We start from the raw sequence: 14,133 nt of genomic DNA, 5'->3' as shown, positions 1-14,133 counted from the left end.
CCTCCCTCAGTCAGTGACAGCACCATATCCCATGGGTTTACGGCTCATGGTTGATTTCTCCTTTTCCCTCACCTCTCCCTCACATCTAATCGATCAGCAAGTCCTGTCAGCTCTACCTCTAGACATATCCTAAACTCACTTTTCTCCTTCTCCACCATGACTATTATCCTTGCAAAGATTATTGTGATATCTTCCCTCTTGTTCTCACTCTTAAGGCTGCTTCCTGCCTGTATGTCACATTGTGTTTGATGAAAAATACCCCTTTCTACAGGTGAGTGCAGATCTGTGCTTGACACAGGGCTTGGTGAATAGCACAAAGGCTGGATTTCAACCCCCACTCATCTGTTCTGCCTGGTACCCTGTGTGGCACCCAACCTACAAAAACACAGTGAGCAGCCCTTCTCACTCTGTGCTTGTCCCTCCGACCTGTTATCCACCAGAAACCAGAGTGGCCTTTTTAAAAACATGAATCACATGTCACTGCCCTGCTTGAAGACCCTCGGTGTCTTGCCTAAACCCTTAGAACAAAGTTTCAACCTCCCCATGGCCCATGGTGCTCTGCATGCTGGAGCCTACTTCCATCTCCAGCCTCATCACGCTCCCGCACAGTCAGCTTCTCTCTTCACCTCCTACATGATGTCAGCCTGCTCTTTGTGCTCCTGCTATCCTCTTACACTGGAAAATGCAGGCTGGCTCCTTCTTGTATTCGGGTTTGGGGCCAGGTGCCACCTCCTCGGTAAGGATTGTCGTAAATGTCCCTATTTATATTGCCCTCCTCCCATACCCTCCGTCATATTACCTGTTTTGTTTTCTTGATAACATTTATCAACCTCTAAAATAATCTTTTTCATTTATTCATTTGCTTGTCTCCTCTGTCTCACACAAAAATAACTATTTCAAAAACAGGGATCATTTCTGCCTGGCCCACCTCTGTTTTCAGAGTCTTGGACAGTGAATGGCACATATTTGTGGAATAAACACTTGTAGTAAAGAATCAATGGTGAGAATTGCATAGGGTGCTATTGTGTTTCATAAAAAGGCTGCAGACTGCTGACCAGAAAAGCCAAGACTTGGGTATTTCTCCTAGAAACAGGGATGTGAGCTCAGAGACATACACATGGAAGAATAAACACAATACACCAATGAACAATATAAAGTAAAGTGTGTGTGTTTTTTATGTTTCATAAGTTCAAAAATAGTTGCTATAAAGTACTCTGCTTGAAATGTAAAACTATTGATGGAAACCATCTATAATTGAAACTACTTGTCTAGATTAGCAGTTGCCAACGAGTGGTCCATGAAGTCCAAAAGGCTGGCAACCGCTGGTCTAAATTACCATATGAATTAGTCTAAAGATTTCTTACCTACAGAAAACCTTATTTAATAAGTAATTCACACGGTATACTACATATTTCTAATTCAATGAGGATGAGAGTGAAATATATCCCCCTTTCCTTTTTATGATGCATAAATTTTAACTAAATATCACATGGTAAACCATGCCCTTCATTTGTGAGATTATGATACTAAGAAATCTTTTGGGGTGTCTTTCGTGACTGAATTTAAAACTAGAAAAGAGCAAGTTTTAAAGTAGTGAGTACTTTTACAAACCAATGCAAAACAAATTATCTTGATGCCCATCTTATTTTCTGACTCTGAAACTTTTTTATTCACCATTTGTCTACATCCTGTTTGTGGTTCAAAAATTCTGATCACAAAGAATGATATAACATATACTAAACAATAATTCAAATAAAATAATCTCAACATCTATTCATCATCATTATCCACTGCGTTACTAAATCCAGGAACTGCCCACTTCCACACAATTTACTCTAATAGTCAGCCCTTATAAATGAATATTACTGATCATGACTAAGTCCTATTGTAAACAGTTCGTGGAACTACAACAATTAGGACATTTATCAAGTGTCATCATCTTCTGTTACCTCATTTGCTTCTACTATTCAGTCCTATGAAGACAGGCTTTGGTATGAGGCTCTGACTTGAAGTTTCTCTTCTTATGGTTTCTTCTGTTCAATTTAGGAAAAACAGTAGTTTCATAGTAGACTAGATTTCATGGACATATTTTAAGATCACTATAAAATGCTAGTTATTAATATAAACTTGATTGAACAGTATAAAAAAGAATTAATTTTTACTTGAAACCCACTCTACTTTTCTTCTTAATATTCCTCCCTCTTTCACTCCCTCCCTCTTTTCCCTCCTTCATCTACATCTACTGATTTTCAATGATTCATGAAGCCCAGTGTGAGGCAACTACATATGATCACATTTATGAAAGACCCTATTGATGTGCCTAGAACACATTAAACACCATCTTTTGCTTACATGAATGAATTTCGCCCTGATGTAACATGGTATGGGGAAAAGACCTGTATTATCATTCAGAAAATATTGAATAATTTACAAGATATAGTATATAAAGCTCAGTGTGGAAGAAAATTCATTGGAATGAAAATCAGTAGCTCTGATTTCAAGTCCAAATTTTGTTCCTAATGTGCTGTGTGACCTTGAGTCAGTCACACTCCCTCCATTGAGCCTCACTTTCCTCATTCGAAAAATTAGAGGATGATTATCAGGGTTCTTTTAATCACAAATGACACGTCTAGCTAAAGCTAGATCAGGCAAAAAAAGAAAGTGTCTCAACTCAAATATGTTCAGGCATGGCTGGATCCAGGCATCGGACAGCATCACTGGAACACATCTTCCTCTCAGCTCTGATGATCTCTGTGTTGGTCTCTATTGGCCCAAGGGAAGTAGCCTCTGTAACTTCACGCTTGCATCATCTCAGCTTATTCACTTTACAGAGAAGGACCTCTATTTCCCAAGATCTGTAACCCAATCTGAAGGAAGAACTTGGATTGGGTCTGCTTTGGTCACATGGCTATCCTTTGGACCTATTTATGCTGCTTGGGAGTAGGAACTATCATTGGCCAAGTATGGGTCACATGTCTTCCCCTGAAATTGGTTTGGAGGAGCAATCTTCTAGGTTCCTGCCCTGGTGTCCATTGTTCTGGCTACAGAGAGAAGCTAGAAAGATTTGGGATAACACAAGTGTGCTCTCAGCCTTTCCAGCCAATCTGTTTCTCGAAACCTTTGACAGATGAGGAGACACTGAGGTATTTTACAGCAATTCTATTGCCCATTTGCTTTGCTCATCTAGTGGCTCTGTCCTGGCACACGATAGTAAGCTTGGTTACTTACTAGGAGGGTTTCTATGGCTAGATTGTGATGAAGGCTGGCCTAAAACTCACACCTACCCTCTCCCAACCAGTGTCCTCTCCACACCACCTTGGTTTTTCTTTGGTCAAGCAGATAACACTGATTTACCATTTGGTGCATGGTCATGGCATTACTTCAGTGTAGAGGCAAGTCTAGGAATAAAGTTAGTTCCTCCCGGCCCCAACTCGAAAATCTCCTTAATAGTTTATATTACTTGCATTCCTAGAACAAGGGCATTTTTAGGGCATTCTGGCTGACAAGCTCAGTCAAGTATCACTACCTTAGACTAGGAGGATATGCAGAAGGACTATGCTGAGTTACAAGACCTTTTGCAAGAAATGCACTCAGTCATTTCCAAGCACACACAAAAGCAAGGCATGAATGTGCACTGCGGAGGTCACAGGACAGCAGTTAACTGTTTGGAATCTTGGTTCCCTCACCTATAAAATGAGAGAGTTAGACTAAATGACTTCTGAGATTCTCCAAAAGATGGTACATGTAAGACTTAAGACATGTTGGCATTTCTTTCAGATGTTAAGACTCGGGGGGCGGGGGGTTGTATTTTAAGTAAAGCACCTTGGATTCTGGTATTGTGAGTGTCTGTCCCACTCAACTTTATCTCTAGGGCATAGGCAGTCAGAGTCCTGCTCCCTAAAACACAGAGGCTGGACCTGGCTTACTGATGCCTGAAACTTCACCACTGACACCTCACTTGTTTTGCTTCTGGCTTTGTTCTCTCCAAAAGACATATAACCACCTGGGAAGAGGCAACTTTTTGTTTTTTTGATGTTTTATTTTATTTTATTGTTTAAAGTATTACATATAGTAGTACATATGTCTCATTTTCCCCCCCATTGACCTTCCCCTGGCCTCCCCTACCCGCCGGCACATGCCTTCACCCCACGCCCCCAGTGTCTTGTGTCCATTGGTTATGCTTATATGCATGCATACAAGTCCTTCAGTTGATCTCTTACCTCCTCCCACCCCCCAACACTCCCTACCCTTCCCATTGTAATTTGACAGTCTGTTCCATGCTTCTCTGCCTCTGTACCTACCTTTTTGTTCATCAGGTTATAATGTTCTTTATTATCCATAAATGAGTGAGATCATGTGGTGTTTTTCTTTCACTTCCTGACTTATTTCACTTAGCATAATGTTCTCCAGTTCCATCCATGCCGCTACAAATGGTAAGAATTCCTTCTTTTTTATAGCAGCATAGTATTCCATTGTGTAGATGTACCATAGTTTTCTAATCCACTCATCTGCTGGGCATTTAGGCTGTTTCCAAATCTTGGCTATTGTAAATTGTGCTGCTATGAACATAGGGGTGCATATATCCTTTCTGATTGGTGTTTCTGTTTCCTTGAGGCAACTTTTTAAAGCTGTAACAGAAGCTTTCCTGTGTGCCAATTTTGAAAGGATGAAGGGTCTGGGCATTTGAAGAGGGGGTTTAGGGTGCTAGGAGGCATGCCATTGGGAGACCAGGGCACCAAAGCTACACTCTAAACATTTGGCAACTTTGTGGGAGCTCAGTCTCAGAAAGAACACTTATCTTTACCTTACAAGTGTGGTCAACACAGAGCACATGTGTCACTCACACTCTGACCTCAGGAAAACACTTGGTTAACCGCCAAGAGTGAGCCCCACTTCCTTTCCAGAGCCTTCCTGAGTAATATGCTCAATCATGATATGCTGAGCAGACAGGAAGAATCCAGGTAACTAAGGTAACGGCCCAAGGACACCATGACACTCTGTTGACATGGGCATTTTTAGAACATTCTGGCTGACAAGTCCTTTCACTTTTTTCTTATACGAATAAGCCAGGCAATAATAGACTTTCTAAGGTTTAAACGGCATATTGTCATGTCAAATTGCTACTTGGGTTCCCCTTGCATGTTCTCATCCAATATGAAGGTGTCAAAAGCCAGTGAGATTCTAAATCCATGAAGCCTCTTGCTGCTAACTGATGTAGAATAGTGAAGAATAACTACATGTAATTATGGTATTCTTTTAAAAAAATACATTTTAAGATGTTCAAATGAAAGGTACTATTTAATACTTAATTTCTGAGAAATGTGAAATGCATAAACATGATTATATGCTGTCCTCAGTTTAAAATGGGAGAATTCTATTTGTAATTCTATATCAGAACTTGTGCTGCTTTCCCTGGAGTAGGGGTGGGAGAGGTACTGACAGTTATACCAACCTATCTATAGGCTTGTTCTATCCATTATCTATCTATCTATCTATCTATCTATCTATCTATCTATCTATCTATCATCTATCATCTATCATCTGTCTCTATCAATCCCTCCATCTTCTGGCTACTAGACCAATTTTGTAAGATGACAAGACATTCATTTACTCATTCCCGCTATAATTATGCACTGAGTACGCACTATGTGCCACGCACTATTCTGAGTAATGAGGATACAGCAGTGAACATAACAGACCAACACCTCTGCCCGTCTGGAGCCTACATTCTAGTGGGAGAGAAGCAAACCATAGTGCAGTATATAGTGGCTATACTAAGGAGACAAAATGCAGGTGGCATGTGAGTAAAGCCCTTGGGAGAATAGAGAATAAGCCTTGTAGATACCTGTGGAAAGAGCATTCTAGGTAGAGGGAAAAGTAAGTACGAAGGCCCAGGGCAGGAGTACCTGGAGGGTTTGAGGAACAGGGAGGTGGAGCCCCCTTAGAGTGAGGGAGGGAAGGAGGAGGCAACAGAAGATGAAGTCCAAGAAATGGAGTGGGGATAAAAAGATTGAGGGAAGGTTTCTTAGGTCCTTAAAAGGTGTGGCTTTTACTCTGAGTGAGGACACAATTGGAGGGTTTCTAGCAGAGGAGTGACTTGAGCTGACATTCTAACAGGACTACTCTGGCTACTATATGGTAGGCACGGGCGTAGATGGTTGATAGACTATCATGGTGACCACATCGTAAGGCATCTAAATGTCGACTTACTGTATTATACACCTGAAATGAATACAATATTGTATGCCAACTACACTTTTTTAAAAATTTATTAAATTGTTTGGGGTGACATTGGTCAACATGAACATAGAGGTTTGTGAAAAGGACCTTTTGCTCAGATCCATTACCTTTTATGGGTGGATAATGTCAAAACTTCATACTGAGAACAGTTAGGAAAAGTGCTAGGGATGCTATGAATGTTGTATAAGAAACACTGTGACTTATTAATTAATGTTTTAACCCAATTTTCCAGGTAGTTAACACAAGGAAATGCAACTAAATTATATTCAGGAGTCAGTGAAGCAGTTGACTGCTTGTAAATGGCAACCTACGCATATAATTCTACAAGTTTCATATTAGTGAATTTTTCTGGATTGGAAATGAAAACTCTGTTACACAGGGAAATACATCAATATAACAATTTTGACTGGGTTCTCTTCTGAAGCACCTGTGCAATTATTCTGCTAAAAGTAACCACTCACTTTCAGGATATGACTCAACAGCAATTTGCTTTTAATGAAACACACTTCATTCAATAGTGGATGGTGTCGTGATTTCCTTTCAGAGATTTGAAAAGTTTCCTAAAGGTAAGAAGGTTTGATTGATGTTGATAAAGAAAAATGAGTGACAAAGTGTTCTCTGAAAAGTAAACATCTTTAAATATATACACACACACACACACACACACACACACACACACATACAAAAATGGTCAACAAGGATTTGGGTATAGGGAGCGGCTATCGGGTCAAGCCTCAGACTGACCTCTGGCAGGGCCACAAACAAGTCCCAGCTTGGAGGGCAGAGTCCTCCTAGCATAATTAAGCTTGATCTTATAGTCCTCTCGTGTTCCAAAGTAGCTACTGGGCTATGGCAGGTGCAGCAAGTGCTGCCAAAACAATGTAAAACTTGCAAGAACATTGTAAACATGTTGACTACTCCCCTTGTTTTGCTTTGTGTGCTCTGACTATAAAATAAAGCTTCAGCTTACAGTCTGTGTCACTGTGTCCTCATCCAGGCACAAGGAAACCTACCTGTATTCTCTTGCCTGTCTTCTTTAATCCTTCACTGCCCCTCATCAGGTTCACCCCTGGCCTTGCTGGACGTAGTTCATTTGGGGATCTAAACTATACTCTTTTACTAGGACACAACCCAAACTGAATACATAGGCTACAAAGCATGAAAGAAAATAGCTCCAACTCTCACACATGAGAGCTGCTCCCTTCTTATGTAAGAAAATCATTCCTGCCAAAACCGGTTTGGCTCAGTGGATAGAGCATCAGCCTGCAGACCGAAAGGTCCCAGGTTCGATTCCGGTCAAGGGCATGTACCTGGGTTGCGGGCACATCCCCAGTAGGAGATGTGCAGGAGGCAGCTGATCGATGTTTCTCTCTCATCGATGTTTCTAACTCTCTATCCCTTTCCCTTCCCCTCTGTAAAAAATCAATAAAGTATATTTTTTTAAAAAGAAAGAAAATCATTCCTCCTAAATCTAGAGCTTTCTGTATTCTCAAAAGTCTGGACTTTTCCTGAAAGCCCATCTTAGAGCCCACACCACTCCAAGTGCTGGATTTGCATATGGTCAGGAAAGTGGTTTTATTTAGACTTTTATTTGTACACTAGAGGCCAGGTATACGAAATTCCTCCATGGGTAGGGTCCATAGGCCTGGCCAACGATCAGGACTGATCTGTGGGGCGACCGGAGGGGTGATTGGGGGGACCTCACTGGCACCTGCCTTGGCCAGCCTGGCACCACCCACTCGCTGGCTCTGCCCCCCCTGCCTCTGTGGGGCGACCAGAGGAGTAACGGGGTGGAGGCCATCCCCCAACTGGCACCCGCCTTAGCTGGCCTGGGGCCTGCAGGCTGGAGGCAGCTCCTGCATTGAGCATCTGCCCCCTGGTGGTCAGTGCACATCATAGTGATTTGCATATTAAGCTTTTATTATATAGGATGTTTGGCATTCCTCACCCCATTTTTTTCATAAGGCTCAAATAAGACTCACAGGAAAGATTTGAAGATGGAACTCTTCAAATGTTGAGCTTTATAATTTTACTCAATACATGGAGTCCATACAGGAAAATGTAAAAACCAGACATGCTGTGCTCTGTGTTAATTTCTGCTGTTGTAATAACTGTAATTAACACTTCCATCCAGGAACCTTGCTGCAGGTGTGTGTATGTTCGGCGGTGATGTGAGCTGTAGTGAACATTAATGTCCTGAGTACCTAGCTGTGTTGCATGGATGTTTGTATTTTTGCACCGTTCTTTGTCCTGGATTGGTTATCATTGTCATCGACTGGCAAGCCTTGCTGATGTCTTTGAGCTTGTTTTTCCAATGTCGCCTCAATCATCTATAACAAAGAGCTGCCCTACTTCTGTTTGGGTAGTTGACTGGTGTGTTTGCTGGCAGACCACTGCTATGATGTGGCATTTTAAATATTACCTCCATTAAATATTATAGTGTTTTTTCTATTTCCGCTGACAATTGTTCTACTTTATGATCTCGGTGTTACTGACTGGCAATACAGCATATTCCTTAAGTTGATGACTAATAATCATAAAGAAAACTCCCTTTGGATTTCTAAGTCCAGTAAGTTAAACTACTGCTTTCCTAATTTTCAATCTCAAGGTATGTCGTTTTTCAAAGATTTGGAATTAACATAGGGAAACTTTCCATAAATAAGGAAATTAAAACTTAGTAACTTGAACGTATTTATTGCTCTTTATTAAGAAATGATTTCAGTGTTAAATTTTTCTTTTTTGGTCCAAAAGTCTAAGAAATTTTCATATTTGCTAATGACTACTTTTTGAAATGCCCTTAAAAATGATGGATCATCAGGACAGCTGTGACCTACTAACCTACTTTTATTAAATAATTTTAAATGACTGACCCTGTTTTTCTCAATGATCCTAAACTTGGGCTGGCAATCATAACACAGGGTCTTGCCTTTCATAAATAAAACAACTGAAGAAAATTATCTCTAAGTTAACAACGTATGTCTATGAAATGTTTAAACATGGCAATAAGTTAATTTCTTTTAAAACAAAGTGTATTTGCAGAATTATTTTATTTGAGTTACAGCTTTTAAGAACTAGGTAATCTACAAAGTTAGGAAACACAATTCAATGTTATATTTTATTTTAATGACATTGCACTATAAAACTTTGACTAGAAAAGCATAAGTGAAAAGCAACAGATTAAAAATCATTTTTCTTCTCTGTTTTAAGAAATAATATAAGTTCAGATCCACGGGGCTGTGCCAGACAAGGCTATCTTACATCAGATAGAACATAATGGTAACAAAATCTCTACGCAATCCCCTTGACGTTATTCAATCTTCAAAACAGGGTAATGGCTTCGAATCAATGTTGTCAGTGATGACTAACCCTGACCCATTTAGAAATGCTTATTTCATAATCTCCCCTGTGTATGGGGGACTTCATACTGTGTTTGAATATGGTGCCAACAGCAGTAAGTTTTTCCACATTTAGAAACACAATAGTTGGCATTTGTGATTTTAAAATGCATAACTTTAATTTTTTAGTAAAGTCAAATAGTTCCTTTTTATTTACTTATTTTAGCTGGGTACAGTGAACTTGTCTTGATGGTGCAAGACAAAGTAGGGCTTCCTAAGCCCCTCCTCTTCTTCAGGGGGCCTGAGATGAAAACTGTGGCGGTCAGGAGATTCTCAGTGGTTTGGGGATTGATTTGGGGCCAGGATTCCTCAGCATCTGAGGGCCTCTCTTCCTCTCACGGGGGTTGGTGGTCCAGGGGGCTCTTACTCCTTGGAGGCCATGTAGACCATAAAGTCCACCACCCTGTTACTATAGCCAAATTCATTGTCTTACCAGGAAATGAGCTGGACAAAGTGGTTATTGAGGGCAGTGCCAGCCCCAGCATCACAGATGAAGGAGTGGTTGTCACTATTAAAGTCGCAGGAGACAACCTAGTCCTCAGTACAACCTAAGGTGCCCTTGAAGGGGCCCTCTGATCCCTGCTACCTTCTTGATGTCATCATATTTGTCAACTTTCTCCAGGCGGCAGGTTAGATCCACAACCAACACATTGGGATGTGGATATGTAAGGCTATGCCAGTGAGCTTCGTATTCAACTCAGGGAAGACCTTGCTGGCAGCCTTGGCAGCACCAGCAGAAGCAGGGGTGGTTTTCTGGGCTGCCCCTTGGACATCATGCCACAGATTCCCAGAGGGCCCATCTGTGGTCTTCTGGGTGTCAGTGATGGTGTGGACTGTGGTCATGATGCCAAAGTTGTCATGGATCACCTTGGCTGGGAGGTCCAAGCAGTTGGTGGCATTGCTGATAATCTTGAAGGAGTTGCCATACATGTCATGGCTCATACCCATCACAAACATGGGGGCATCTGCAGAAGGAGCAGAGATGATGACCCTCTTGGCTCCACCCTCCAAGTGAGCCCCAGCCTTCTCCAAGGCACTGAAGACACCAGTGGACTCCACAACATATTCAGCACTAGTTTCACCCCATTTGATGTTGGTGTGATCTCGCGCCTGGAAGATGGAAATGGACTCCTAGTTCTCAGCCTGGACTGTGCCTTTGAATGTGCCATTAGTAAAATTACACTGAAACATGTAGGCCATGTACTTGATGTCAATGAAAGGATTATTGATGGTGACAATATCCACTTTGCCCGAGTTAAAAGCAGCCCTACTATCCAGGTGCCCAATATATCCAAATCCTTTCACTCCAACCTTCACCATTGTATCTTAGGGTTGCAGCTGGCACTGCACAGGAAGACACAGTCTGTTGAACAGGAGGAGCAGAGAGCAAATAGTTCTTTTACTAATTTCATTAGGGGAAAGCTTAATCTAAAAAAAAAAAAGTGAAGGCTGAATCTCAAAAATCTCTTGAATAGGCAAAAAAAAAAATCTTAACCTATTTAGAAAATAGATCATATACCTTTTTAAATATTAAATACTGACATTTTTCGCCGAAACCGGTTTGGCTCAGTGGATAGAGCGTCGGCCTATGGACTGAAAGGTCCCAGGTTCGATTCCGGTCAAGGGCATGTACCTGGGTTGCGGGCACATCCCCAGTGGGAGATGTGCAGGAGGCAGCTGATCGATGTTTCTCTCTCATCGATGTTTCTAACTCTCTATCTCTCTCCCTTCCTCTCTGTAAAAAATCAATAAAAATATATTTAAATACTGACATTTTTAAAGGAAAGCAGGATAAATCTTCAATTAAATTCATTGTAGGGCTCTCATGGAACAGATGATAACAAAACAAATCTTGGAGTATCTTTTTATGTAGGTAATGTGTTTGGTAACATGCAAGGTATAAAAGGGGAAATATACCTAAAATTTTCTTTGGAAAGCAGATAGTTTATATATTAAATCAAATATGGCATTGATTTTTCCCATCATTTGCTACCTAGTAAGAAGCCAAAAATAAATGCTTTTTACTAGGCAGTAAATATTACTGACATATATTTTTCTTTCAAATAGGATCCATAGACAATTTAATTGTGGCATTCTGAAATGATGTTAAATCAAATATGATTTAACCCCTGTGTAGTAAAGAACTAACCTTAACCAAAGAGAAGTCTGAGCTTTGCCTTCAACTCCTGCAGTGTGATGTCTAAGACCTTGGAATGCTCTGCCTGATAAGACAGACTGTCTTTGTTTACGTGGGGCTTTGAGCCACACCAAACATTCTAGCAATACGACTTATGGTGGGGCTTTGGGTCACACAGTTATCAGCTGGACCTGTCGGGGGACTGAGGACTCAAGGTCAACCACAAAGGCAGCCAACCTTGTCCATATGACCAAGCCCCGGTAAAAATTCTGGGAACATCCCCAGTGAGCATCCCCAGTTGGAAATACTCCATCCAAATTGTCATGCATTATTGCTGGGAGAATTTAGTGCTGTCCATGACTCCACTCGCAGTTGACAACTGGTAGCTCCCATGTGGAGGTTTCCTGGACTCTGTCCCATGCATCTCTTCCCTTGGCAGCCTTCAAGCTGTATTCTTTCACTATAATAAAGCATAACCATCAATATAATAGCTTTCAGTGAGTTCTGTGAGTCCTTCTAGAGAGTTATCAAACAATCTGAGGGTGATCTTGGAGATCCCCAAACTTACAACTGTTGTTAGAATCAGCGTAGTCTTGAGGATCCCTAATATCTGCAGTTGGTGTCAGAAGTAACTGCAGTTTTGAGGACTTCCCTCTTCAAACTTTATGAAAGTGAGTCCTTTTTTATGCTTAAAAATATTTTTTTAAAAGAACAGAAGTATAAGACAATATTAAAAAAAGAGCTGAAGTATAACATAACAATTTTTGTGAAAATTTGATTGCCCAGTTTTACTAATGTGACAGTCATTATGACTGTTTCCAAACATTCCAGGTTTCTCCTTCCAGGTGAATGGTGAGATTGGATTGTTTCACCCACTTAAAATTAGGTGTGGCCATTTTGATTAGCTTTGACCAATGAAATGAGGATGGAATTGGTATATGGTTAGAAGCATAAGATGAAATGTATGTGTCTCACTTTCTCTTGCCCTCTGTCACAGACTGACAACTTTTTATATAGTAACTATATCTATATAGTAACTGAGAGAAGGCAACAGGGATCAGAGCACCTAGTTGAATTGTGACAGAAATGTAGTATGACTGAGAAATAAACCTGTGTGTGTTAAATCACTGGAATTTGCAGAATGGTATTGCAGCACAACCTAGACCAGTGGTTCTCAACCTTCCTAATGCCGTGACCCTTTAATACAGTTCCTCATGTTGTGGTGACCCCCAAACATAAAATTATTTTCGTTGCTACTTCATAACTGTAATTTTGCTACTGTTATGAATCATAATGTAAATATCTGATATGCAGGATGTATCTTCATTGTTAAAAATTGAGCATAATTAAAGCATAGTGATGAATCACAAAAACAATATGTAATTATATATGTGTTTTCCGATGGTCTTAGGCGACCCCTGTGAAAGGGTTGTTCGACCCCCAAAGGGATCTCGACCCGCAGGTTGAGAACTGCTGACCTAGACTATCCTGACTCTAACAACCAGAATCTCTATTTGCTCAAAGCATGAAAATGACATTCCCTGTAAAAGAACTATACAGAGATGCTTAAAAATATATATATTATTGGCATAATTGTATGCTCCTGAGTTTGAAATCAAATATCCAGGGTGTCCCTCAAAAAATGTATATCAATCAAACAGAATAGAGAATTTAAAAATAGACCCACACATACAAGGACAACTGATTTTCCACAAAGCTGCAAAGGCAGTTCAGCAGAGAAAAATAACAGTCTCTTCAAAAGCTCGTGATAGAGTCCTAACCCGTCTGGCTCAGTGGATAGAGCATTGGCCTGTGGACTGAAGGGTCTCAGGTTCAGTTCTGGTCAAGGGCATGTACCTTGGTTGCCGACACATCCCCAGTAGGGAGTGTGCAGGAGGCAGCTGAATTGATGTTTCTCTCTCATCGAGGTTTCTAAGTCTCTATCCCTCTCCCTTTCTCTCTGTAAAAAATCAATAAGATATATTTAATATATATATATATAAAGCTGGTGATAGAATAGTTGTATATACATTTACCAAAAAAGTGAAGTTTGCCCTGACTGGTTTGGCTCAGTGGATAGAGCATTGGGCCTGCTGACCAAAGGCATTCATTTCGTTGCGTTGATTTTGGTCAAGGGCTGGTACCTCATACCTTGGTTGCAGGCTCCTCCCCTGACCCAGGCCCTGGTCCGAGGTGTGTGCGGAAGGCAAACAATCAATGTGTTTCTCTTACATTGATATTTCACTCTGTCTTCCCCTCTCTCTTCCACTCTCTCTAAAAATCAATGGAAAAAATATCCTCGGGTGAGGATTTTTAAGAAAAAGTGAACTTTGATTCATGCCTTGAACCATACACAAAAGT

General features: G+C 40.8%; 1 pseudogene; it reads right to left on the bottom strand.

Moving 5' to 3' along the window:
- Positions 1–9,982: 9,982 nt before the first annotated feature.
- LOC102751456 lies at positions 9,983–10,955 on the bottom strand (annotated as a pseudogene).
- Between the last annotated feature and the right edge of the window lie 3,178 nt (positions 10,956–14,133).

Source organism: Myotis davidii, unplaced genomic scaffold (genome assembly GCF_000327345.1).
Source record: "Myotis davidii unplaced genomic scaffold, ASM32734v1 scaffold471, whole genome shotgun sequence".
Taxonomy (NCBI): Eukaryota; Metazoa; Chordata; class Mammalia; order Chiroptera; family Vespertilionidae; genus Myotis; species Myotis davidii.
Note: the sequence above shows the minus strand (reverse complement) of the source record. Positions and strands in the feature narration are given on the sequence as shown.